Here is an 11,740-nt window from a genome sequence, read left to right on the forward strand (position 1 = left end):
GTATTTAGTTTATTTTATTATTTATTGCAATTGTATAGAAATTTAAAATTACCACTACAGAGTAATCTTTATTATTAAGGTAGGTAATTATTTTAGCAAAATCTTCGTAGTGTCGAAAACAAAAATGTATTATTATAAAAACTTCAAATACCTCCCCATACCATTAAAGGGCTCATAGTTTGCTACAAAATATAAAGCACAATCTACAATAAATTTACACATAGAATATGATTACAGTTTATTCAATTCATTCTTATATCAACATTGTGGTCTGTTGTCTTAAGGTAGTTAGGACCTTACTTATATTTGATTAGTATTACTCAAAAAGGTTAAGTCCTAGAGAATGACTTGTATCGAGTAGTCAAAAGCTAGATATAAATTATTTCAAACCTATTTTAAAAGAGTAAGTATGGAGTTTCTTGCCCATTCTTCTCCACACGAAACTACCTTTTGGAAGGGGCAAGAAGAATCTTCTTTGTATTTTGTTTGACGTTCAAAAGTGCCATTTTAGGTGGTCTAATTGAAATAAATGATTTGACTTTGACTTTAGATACTGCTTTACACAATCGTTGTTGCTAAGCAATGTGACGAGAGGGCGCTATTAGAAGCAATATTTTTGGCTTAGAATCACTTAGGCGGAGATTATATGAATAATTGATCTAAAAGTTTATTGTATTTTATATAACTAATTTCAAGTACAAAATTCTGTAAAATCAAGATACTTATATTTTTTAATGCACTAGCAGAAGTTCCAGAACTTGGGAATATTGATCATGTTTTAAGGGGTGTGTACCCAAATAGCAAATATGGAACCTTTACAGTTTCGTCTTATCTGTCTATCCGTTCGTCCGTATATCACATTCCTCAATTCTTAGTTACTTGGTACTCAGTTGAATGTTGGTAAGTTTAAATCTGAAGTGTATGAGAAGCCCCAAATATAGAACTGAAACTGAAGAAAAGTCATCAAGCCTATAGCTGTAACGTGTCTATAGATACGTCTTTTAAAAACGATATTGAGTTTTTTCCTACTGTTTATACATTTTTGCCATCGAAAAATGATGTGGTATTTTGGGTTGGTGTATGTAAAGTCTCACTTGAGACTTTACCATACACCAAAGCTTGGAAATCATAGATTACTATGATTTCCAAGCTTTGGCGACACAGATTCAATCTTTTGATTATTGTTACTTTGTCTACTTTACTTTACTTTGCCTCTTTATAGGTTTATAATGATCGAGAGTGCTACTCTTATTGGTTTAATAAAAATATTATGAAACTGACAATAGAGATAAGCTAGATACCCCAGGCTACTCTACACAAAGTGTGTAATCAACAGAATGGAAGACATTACTAATTTTGAAGTAATTCAAGAAAGATATACAGCCAAATTTTGATTCAAGATTTAATTCAATGTAACAAAATTACATAATAATTAGTTATCATAATTTTACTTTATACAAGAATGAAAACTTTGCAAGAAAATTTTGATTTTACATAGTTTACTTTTCCTACAATCAAACTTGCAAAGAAGAATATTTATTGTAAAATATTAAATAAAACTTTGATCTTTACTAAATTTATGGTAAAAGTTTACTGACATTTCACAGTAACATTGCTTGGGGTGGAAACCAAAGGTTCGGGTTGACCCTCTTCTTGCAAAGTGTACTTGTACTCCCTCACAATTTTCTTGTACTTGGTGGACTAAGATGTACTATATTTGCAATTAAAAAAGTGATAAAGACTTTCATGTCTTTACAATAAGAGTTAGGCCTTTTATGTTAATTTCTACCATTCCATTTACTCCAATTGGGTCACGCTTCTTAAACTGAAAGACAAAATGTTTTCTATGTTAATATTGAACATCGAGCTAGTGGCTAAGCACACAACTGACAATTCTCTGGTCATACATTCATAACCTGGCTTTTTCACTATTACACCAATTGATATTTGTTTGTCAGCAAACCAGTTTGTCTAATATCCAAAAATCAAACAAAGACACAGAAGGCTGATAAGCTACTTGTCTTTAAAAACAAAACATGCCTGTCTGTCTAGAATGCAGAAGGCTGTGACCAAGATCAAAAGTTATAGCCGGGGCTCTTCCTTTTTAGTTAATATTACTTGTTTCTATATTATACTAACATTTTAAATGAGTTAAACAAATATAATTATATATAAAGCTTAAATTACTATTTTTACCCATTGCTTGTCCCAATTTTATTTTCATTTGTGATTACTGAAACAAAAATGTATTTTTAACCTAAACCTTAAAAATTAATTTTGTAACTTTCTTGGAATATAGGTTAGTTATAGGTTCTAACTCCACATTCACTATTAAAAAGCATGCAAGCAAATTTTCACGTTGAAGGTAAGTCTTTTAACCAAGCCAACTCCGACTACAAGAAAATAGGTATTCTATAACTCACCATTCTAACAAAATTATTAGCATGATTATTTTTTAAAACATTCAACTATAAACTTTGAAACAATGTTGATGATGATATTAAATATTAATTTATCCCTAATGGGAAAGACAAAGGACTTTAGTCCATACAGCCCTTTGAAACAATGTTTTTTATTTTGAAGATCTTTCATCTTATGAATCTATAAAATATAAACAGTGACAACCATGAACTATATGTATACAGTGTTGCCAACTTAATTTTAACGAACCCACCAATTTTGCCGTCGCAACCCACCAGAAAACCACTAAAATCCACACTAACTTTTTTTTTTTTTTTTTATAAGTCTTTATCTTGCAATCAGTCAGCTAGACTATGAGCAGATGTGTTGAGAGCTGTTAGGCGTTCAAAGCAAAATCTCCATCGAGACTGCTCCTCTCTTTCAACCGTGTCTATCAAGACTTAGGATTTGTCGCCTTTTAAGCCTATTTATTAGGTCCGGAAAAACAACACACTAACTAATATTATAAATGTAAGTGTGTTTGTTTATTTATCCTTTTTTCACGCCCAAAGGAAATATAGGATCGATGTGATTTTTATATTCGCAGATAGGAGGTTAGGCAAGCAGCCCGCGAGCACTATTTTTTTGTTTTTACCGCGGGAAACACATGTTTTACTGAAGTAAACAGTAGTCTATGGACTATGTCACTCTTTACTTTAGATGGATAGCATACAGCTAGGATATATTTTTTGATAAAAGAACAATATTATTAATTGAATTATAAAATTAGTTTATTTTCATTACAAAAAAACTTATAGAAGACATACAAAATCGTTAAAAATCATCTTCAGCTGAGTCGGATTCCTCTACACCTGATTTTAAGTACACTTCTTTCGTTCCTATTTTCTGGACTACATAATTTGGCAAGATGTAATTATTGCAACACTTTCCTTCGCGTTTTAAACCTGCGCGGATTGTCATAATAGATGACAGTAGATCTAGCTTCATTTGGTTTCTGTGTTTTGTCTTCACGATATTCATCATGCTGAATAATCGCTCTACTTCAGGATTAGAGTGCGGTAGAACGAATAAAGATATAGCAATCGTGGCTAAATCTTCAAATCGGTTTTCTCCTGCAATGTCTTCGAAATCCAGCACCTCGTACCAAAATTCCAGCCGCCACCAGCTGTACTTTCCACCACTTCCAGCCAGTCCTTTAATTGGGAGTCCCGTAACCAACAATCCCGGAACTTTTGCGTATATTGCAGTTTTGGCATTTTGTTTTAAAAATAAACTAAACATTTGCAAACAAACAAGGTCGCTCCGATGCATAGCATAACCAAAACTACTAAGTATGTGTGTTGTGTATTTCTATTTTTGTGCATGCATACGAAACGAACACATACAAATCTCATTAATTCAAATCAAATTTGACCCATTAGTCATACAAATAAAGTCCATAATCAAAATAATTTAAGAAATTGATAAACTTGTTTCGGGAAATTCCCGAAAATAACGAACGTAATTTTACAGAGTTGCCTACATAATGACAAAATATTCCTTTATAAGGTAAACGTTTTCGTCTTTTCCTGTAAAGATATCAATCGTGCTAGTGGTTAAATGTCGTACCATACCACTGAATGAAACAAACTAAACCACTAGAAAAATCCACTAGCCACTAAAACCAAAATTCGCCCGCTAAAACGTATATCTAAACCACCAGATCTAGTGGAATATCCACTAAGTTGGCAACACTGTATGTATATAGTATGTATATGTGCTATAGTAATTAGTATTTTTATAGATAAACATAAAATAACAGATTTTTTTTGAAGTTATACTTCTTTAGGCGCGTTATGAAAAATTGATGAGAGTGAAATTTTACGATGCGCGCGCACCTGTGGCACAAAATTGGGAGTGTGATGATAGCGTGCGCGAGCGAGATGGGATTTGGGAATAAGACAATCTACAAGTAAAAAGAAATAGAATATGCGTGAAGCTAACTTCACGCATATTCTATTTTTTAGCTTAGCAGCTTAACAAGAATTTTGAATGACCATGACATCTGACAATGACATTTACCTTTTAAACAAATATAGGAGTTTTAATTATTGTTTAAAATAAAAGATTATATACCTATAGTCGAATTTTTAATTAGACGAAGTCAACTGACGTTTACGGTGTTGTCAGTTTTTAATGAAATAAAAATAGTGTTGTGACAAAGTAAAAACCCCTGAATTAATGATCGGTGATGGCACTAGTCGCCGCGCCGCGCTTTGCAATAAGACGTCAAAAAACTGATTGTAGTTACATAGTACTAGTACCTAACTTATATCAGAGCACTTTTATAAAATTTTGAAATAGAAATAATATTCTTTTATTGTTTGAAATGATTGACTATTCACACTCATTGTTCATTCATCTGATTGAACAAGAACTGAACGCATCACTATTACTTTAAATATGGCAACGTTATTTTACAAAGTGACATTAGACTTCCTTTTTTGGCGGGAACTGGAAGGGCGCCTTTTTTAAACAATTTTTTCAATAAATTCAAATAAGTTGGTAAACTAACGAAATACCTAGCTGGGACTAGTCGTAATGGAGCCGGAGAGCGACGGAGATGACGATGGGTGTATGGCGACACCGCGGACAACAAAGAAGCGAAAAATGAAGGAGCAGCTTCCAGCGGCGTCTTCGTCACCAGACGATAAGTACAAACCCTTTTTTAAACCTGAATATAAGAGGTCATATAAGAGGTCAAAAAAAAAAAAAATAAAAAAAAAAAAATAAAAAAAAAATAGGGTAGTCGTAACGTTTGCATCGAGTCCACAAAAAAAGTCAATTAAATATAGTTAATGGTAAAAATATACTATAAAAAGTAAAAATTAAACAATATCAGCGGAATATCTATCCCTGGAAAAGATAGTTACTTTGTGGACAACGGAATTAATACAAAAAATCTACTTTTCAAAAGTGTTATTGTGTTGGTGACTAAAAAAAAAAACGTGAACAATAAAATATAAGCAAGTGAAGTGAGAAAGAAAAATTTGCTTAACTTTCTACGTGGTTATTTTGTATCTACGACCGTGTTGCTTAAACATAATACCAAATAAAGTTCGAGGTAAATACGTAGAAATTACTGTAAAGAGCATTTATTGCAGTGACATTTGTACTGTCACATTATTGAAGGAGCATTTGTTACTGTGCAATTTCGGAATTCTTTATATTTCCTATACTATAATTTTTTTTTTTAACAACACAAAATGGATGGTCAATTTCAACTTTTATTTGACAAAGTGAAAAATGAAATGCAAAAACAAACCACGGAGCTACAAACTTCTATAACTAACAAAATAATGGAGAGAATGAATGAAAAGTTACAACCTATCATAGCAGAAAAACAAAATTAGAAAACGTCGAGAAAGACCTGGAAACCTTAAAAAGAGCTAAGAAACAAAATAATTTAATAGTTTTTGGTATTAAAGAGGACGAAAACTCTAACCTAGAACTACTACAAAAAGTGAAAAAAGTTCTTAAAACCGACTTAAGCATAAATATTGAAGATCACGATGTGAATAACATCTATCGCATTGGAAAAGCAGGTGATAAGTCAAGACCTACCTTGGTATCTTTCGTGAATGAATGGAAAAAGAACGAAATAATGAAAATGAAGAAATATCTTAAAGATGTATACATTTCAGAAGATTATACTAAGGAAGTGCTGGAGAAAAGGAAAACACTGCAGCCACAACTTATAGAGGAGAGAAAGAAAGGAAATATCGCATACTTAAAATTTGATAAAATAATAATAAAAGGAAAAAGCAATACAAGTAATGGAAAACGGAGAAGAGAAACATCAACATCAACATCACCAGAAAATAATAATCAACCAAGGAAACAACAAACCTTCATGCCATCGAACGCCAACAGATTAAATGCTTTTGATTTAATGCGAACTAGAAGCAATTCCCTCCCCTCAAACTCATTAGATAATAAGCAATAACAATTGAATATCGGTAAACGGAAAACACGACATACCTATAACATAAACAACACAAGTACAAAACACCACGCTCCCCCAAGCCGACTGGTCATCGTGGGGGAAAATGACCACGACCCTCTAAAGGTTAAAAATAACGTCAACGTCAATACTCACACTAAAAAGAAAACGAATGATATTCAAATATCAACCATCAACTGTCGATCTCTTAGAACACCCGAAAAACTTGAAGAACTTGAACTAGCTATACAAGAAATAAAATGGGATATTATAGGGATCAGCGAAATGAGAAGATTTGGAGAACATATAGAAGACCATGGAAAGTATATATTATATCATAAAGGAGAGACGCCGGGTATGTATGGAATAGGATTCATGATTAAAAGACATCTTATAAACAAAATAGAAGAAATAAGGGGAATAACTGAACGTATCGCAATTCTCAACATTAAACTTAATATAGAAAAAGAAGAAGATTGGTCCATTATCCAGGCGTATTCACCGACGGAATCTATCAAAAAGGAAGACATAACAAAAATTGAGAAATTTTACGAAGACCTCCAAAATACAATTGAAACTGCATATAAAAACGTCATAAAAATGGGAGATTTTAATGGCCAAATCGGTACACAAAATATCGGAGAAGAACTTAGTATAGGAAGCTATGGGTTTGGAACTAGAAGCAAAAATGGAACAAGGTTAGTAAATTTTTCATTACAAAACAGACTAAGTATCCTAAATAGCTTTTATAAAAAGAAAATAAGAAATAAATGGACATGGATCTCACCGAACGGCCTTTATAAGAACGAAATCGACTTTATTATGACTAACAATAGAAAAATATTCAAAGATGTGTCGGTCATACATAACTTAAATTTTAATACAGACCATAGAATGGTTCGAGCTACACTGACAGGGATACGCCCTAAGAAAACAAGACGATTTCATAATAAATACGCAGTTATTCAATACAAAGGCGAACCAGAAGTCCTACTTAATAATTTACAAATATCAATGGACAGTAAAGAAGGCGTATCAATACAAGAAAAATACAACAAACTACTAAACCAACTAAAAACTATACCTAGAAAAGTAAACACAAACAGCAAGAAGAAAGTCTCACTCAAAAGTAAACAACTACTACTGAAACGTAAGGAACTACTACAAGAAAAGAAAACTAAAGACAACCGTCGAAAAATCGCAGAAATAAGCAAAAGTATAAGCAAAGAACTACGGAACGAAAGAAAAACGAAACGATCTAATACTATGAAGAATTATATAGAAAAAACCGGAGGAATAAAAAAGGCACTGAAAGAACTAAATCGAAAAAAGGATTGGATACTAAATATAAAAAAGAAGGATGGTAAAATTACAGAGAAGAGACCCGAGATACTAAAAGCTGCTACAGAATTTTATCGAAATTTATATCAAAGTCAAAAGTTGGGACAAGTGGTAAGAGAATATGATGCATCTACCGATGAAGAGGAAATACCTGAAATACTAAACGAAGAAACCATAAAAGCAATTAGTACACAAAAGAATGATAAAGCTCCAGGATCAGACCTCATAACAAATGAAATACTGAAAATTACATCACCAGTAATTGGTCCGATGCTTACAAATATATTTAACGAAATTATTAAAACTGAAAATATTCCAGAGGATTGGACTAAATCTACAATTATATTACTACACAAAAAAGGTGACAAAGGAGATATATCAAATTACAGGCCCATAAGCTTAATGTCTAATATTTATAAGGTATTTTCTAAAATTATACTATTGAGGATTACAAATATTCTTGAAGAGAATCAGCCCAAAGAACAAGCTGGATTCCGTCGAAATTTTTCAACCATAGATCATATACACACCCTTAGACAAATATTACAAAAATATAAAGAATACAACAAAAGCTACTACCTAGGGTTTGTCGATTTCAATAAAGCATTCGACACACTAGAACACGGATATATCTGGGATGCACTAAAAACACAGGGTGTACAAACAAAATACATACGATTACTCCGTAATGTATACACCAAGAGTACTGCGCAAGTTAAGTTAGAAACTATAGGCGAAGAATTCCCTATCATGAGAGGTGTACGCCAAGGAGACCCTATCTCACCCAAATTATTTTCTGCCGTTTTGGAAATAATATTTAGGAACCTAGACTGGACAAATGAGGGACTAAACATAAACGGTGAAAACTTGAGCCACCTACGCTTTGCAGACGACTTAATAATATTCTCGGAAAATTCAAGATCACTAGAAATGATGCTGCAACAGCTAGCAGATGTAAGTTACAAAGCTGGACTATCGATGAATTAAAATAAAACAAAAATCATGACAAACTCATCACAAACAGACACGATAAAAGTAAACAATGAGCAAATAGAGTACGTACAGGAATATGTATACTTAGGACAGCTAATATCTACTGAAGGCTGCATGGAAAAAGAGATTGAAAGAAGAGTTACCAATACTTGGAAAAGATATTGGTCACTCAGTGAAGTGATGAAGAACAAAGATATGCCTAGGAAAGAAAAGAGGAAGGTATTTAATATGTGCATTCTACCATGTTTACTATACGGGTGTCAAACTTGGGCATTGACAGAACATCTAGCAAATAAAATTAAAGTTTGTCAAAACAGCATAGAAAGAAGTACAATAGGTGTCAAAAGAAAAGACCGAGAAAAATTAATAGACATCAAAAGTAAAACCAAGTTTAAGAATGCATACACAACATACAAACAGCTGAAGTGGAGGTGGACAGGGCATATGATGAGAGAAAAGCAAGAAAAATGGACAAAACTTATCACAGAATGGTACCCTTTAGACGGAAAGAGACATAGAGGAAGACAGGCTAAGAGATGGGAGGATGACGTCAAGAAAATAGCGGGTTCAACATGGACTCGCACCGCAAAAATGAGAAAAGACTGGAGAGCTTTAGAGGAGGCCTTTGTCGGAAGACAAGTTGTATCCGAACTACCGTTTGCCGATAGTCAATAAATATTAAAAATTGTTAGTATATTAGTTAAACTCTAGTTAATAGTCAAAATGTGTTTTTTAGATAGTAGTCATAAGTAATTTTAGGCACACGAAACTACTCTGTGTAAAACTTGTTAACAACAATAAAGGCTTTTATTATTTTATTATTATTATTATTATTATAAGAGGTCATACCCGGACAACAGCTCTAAGGAGGAATTCCCGATCTATGTTGAAGGAATTAATGAGAAAATTGGGAACAAAAACCCCTTATATCTCTCGAAATTTTTCAAAAATGTAAAGGGCATTGTTGAAAAGCGTAGATTAAATGCGAACAAAATAATGGTAGTCTTCAAACAGGCGGTAGCAGCAAATGACTTCCTAAGCCATAGTTGTCTTAAAGAAAACAATTTGAAGGCGTACATACCAGCAGCGTCGGTGGAGAGAACCGGCACTATTAGATTCGTCGACAAGGAGTCGAGCAATGCAGAACTGTATGAAAAACTGATGGCGGATGCCGAAATTATAGCTGTTAGACGGTTCACCAAGAAAGTAGGTCAGGATATAGTCCCTCTCACTACGGTGAGTGTAACATTTGTAGGCATTTCCCTCCCTCAATATGTTTTTCTGGACAAGTGGAGATACAGGGTATACACTTATGTGCCACCACTGATGCAATGCTTCAAGTGCATGAAGTTTAGGCACAATGCCAAAATATGTCGAAATGATGATGTATGTTCAAGATGTTCAGGTGCACATTCCTACGAGGAGTGCTCATCAGACATCTTGAAGTGTTGCAACTGTGGTGGGGACCACCTAGCAATATCTAAGTTTTGTCGCATTAAAATAGAACAACGTAAAAGACATGAAACAAATTACTTGACCAGAATGTATTCAACAGTAGTATTAAACAAAGATTTTCCTGCGTTGACCAAAGCGAAAACAGACAAATCAGTGACATTTGCATTGAAAACTAAGTCTACCCCGGTTAAGAAAATAGTCATGAGTCCCCTATCACAGCACCGGTTTCAACCGTTCAAACACCAAATACTAACTCCAACACCTTGACCTATGACTACCTTGTAAAAGATGATATCTTTTTACAAAAAATAATAAAAACCTTAGTTACGTTAGCTAATTCAAATAAAACAAACACAACCACACACATTAAAGATATATTGATAGAAAATCTTACCAAATAATGGCTGTTTTAAAAATAATGCAACATAATCAGAGTGTCAATAATAAAAAGGCTTTACTTAAATCATCATTGACATATGGTTGCCAAACGTGGAAATTCACTGCTGAAACAAGAAAAAAGATAATCGTCTGTCAGAGAGGACTCGAAAGAAGTATGCTAAAGATCAGAAAATCAGATAAAATACGTCATACTAAAATAAGAAAAATAACCAAAGCAACAAACGCTTTAAGCTACGCAAAAAAACTGAAATGGAAGTGGGCAGGACATGTTGCCCGGCTAACTGATCATAGATGGACTAAAAAAGTAACTTTCTGGAAAGGCCCACTAGGCAAAAGAACAAAAGGTAGACCTATTACGCGATGGGAAGACGACATTAAAGCGATAGCTGGTCAAAATTGGAGTAAAGTAGCCGAAGACAGAGACAAATGGGCGTCACTGGAGGAGGCCTACACCCAACTTGGGGTTCCAGTAGATTAAATATTTAAAAATAATATATATTGTTACGAAGACGGGTCGACTGCAATGTTTTTAGATTTTTCCACTACTTAGAGAACTTTTCAGCAGGCTGAAATGTGATTTCTGACCGTTTCAGGAGAGGGTCAATCACATATTAAGAAATCGTAATTTACATAATGTTACCCTAGTTTTCAGGAGCCTGAAACATTTTTTCAGGACACGTTTCAGAACACGTGTAGTCGAATGGTACACTTTTCAGGAAACCCGTTTTCAGGCGTTTTCAGGCCTGGTTATACCCCTTTGATGAAGGAATGTTCTAGAACGAATTTTCTAGGTGTGGGACAAGGACGGAATGATACGCGAGAGAGAGGGAAGATCGGAACCTTCTCGAAGCTAGACCGAGCACTCTAGAACGCCGTACGACAAGGACGGAGCAATGTGCGAAAGAGATAGCTAGTACGCACGTTCTAGAATTGTGCGATCGCTACTCAGTTGCGCTGCCGCCTAGAGAGTTCTCGAACATCGCTCCCAGGGATATATAAGCGAGCCGAAACGCGACCAGTTAGTTCAGTTTTGAATGCGATACCAAGCGATAAACACCGGAGTGACAAAGTGCGAATATAGTGAAGAAAAGTGAATACAAGTACTGTGTGAAGTGCGTGTTATTAGAGTAATTAGTGACAGTATTTTGT

General features: G+C 33.9%; 1 long non-coding RNA gene across 1 annotated transcript; it reads right to left on the reverse strand.

Annotated features, from left to right (window-relative positions):
• Window positions 1-1,388: 1,388 nt before the first annotated feature.
• Window positions 1,389-2,717, reverse strand: LOC125058807. The gene is made up of 3 exons (XR_007118531.1): window positions 2,424-2,717; window positions 2,197-2,233; window positions 1,389-1,825 (listed from the first exon to the last, which is right to left on the reverse strand). It is a non-coding gene; the product is annotated as an uncharacterized LOC125058807 (long non-coding RNA).
• Between the last annotated feature and the right edge of the window lie 9,023 nt (window positions 2,718-11,740).

This window comes from Pieris napi, chromosome 18, assembly GCF_905475465.1.
Source record: "Pieris napi chromosome 18, ilPieNapi1.2, whole genome shotgun sequence".
NCBI classification, from domain to species: Eukaryota; Metazoa; Arthropoda; class Insecta; order Lepidoptera; family Pieridae; genus Pieris; species Pieris napi.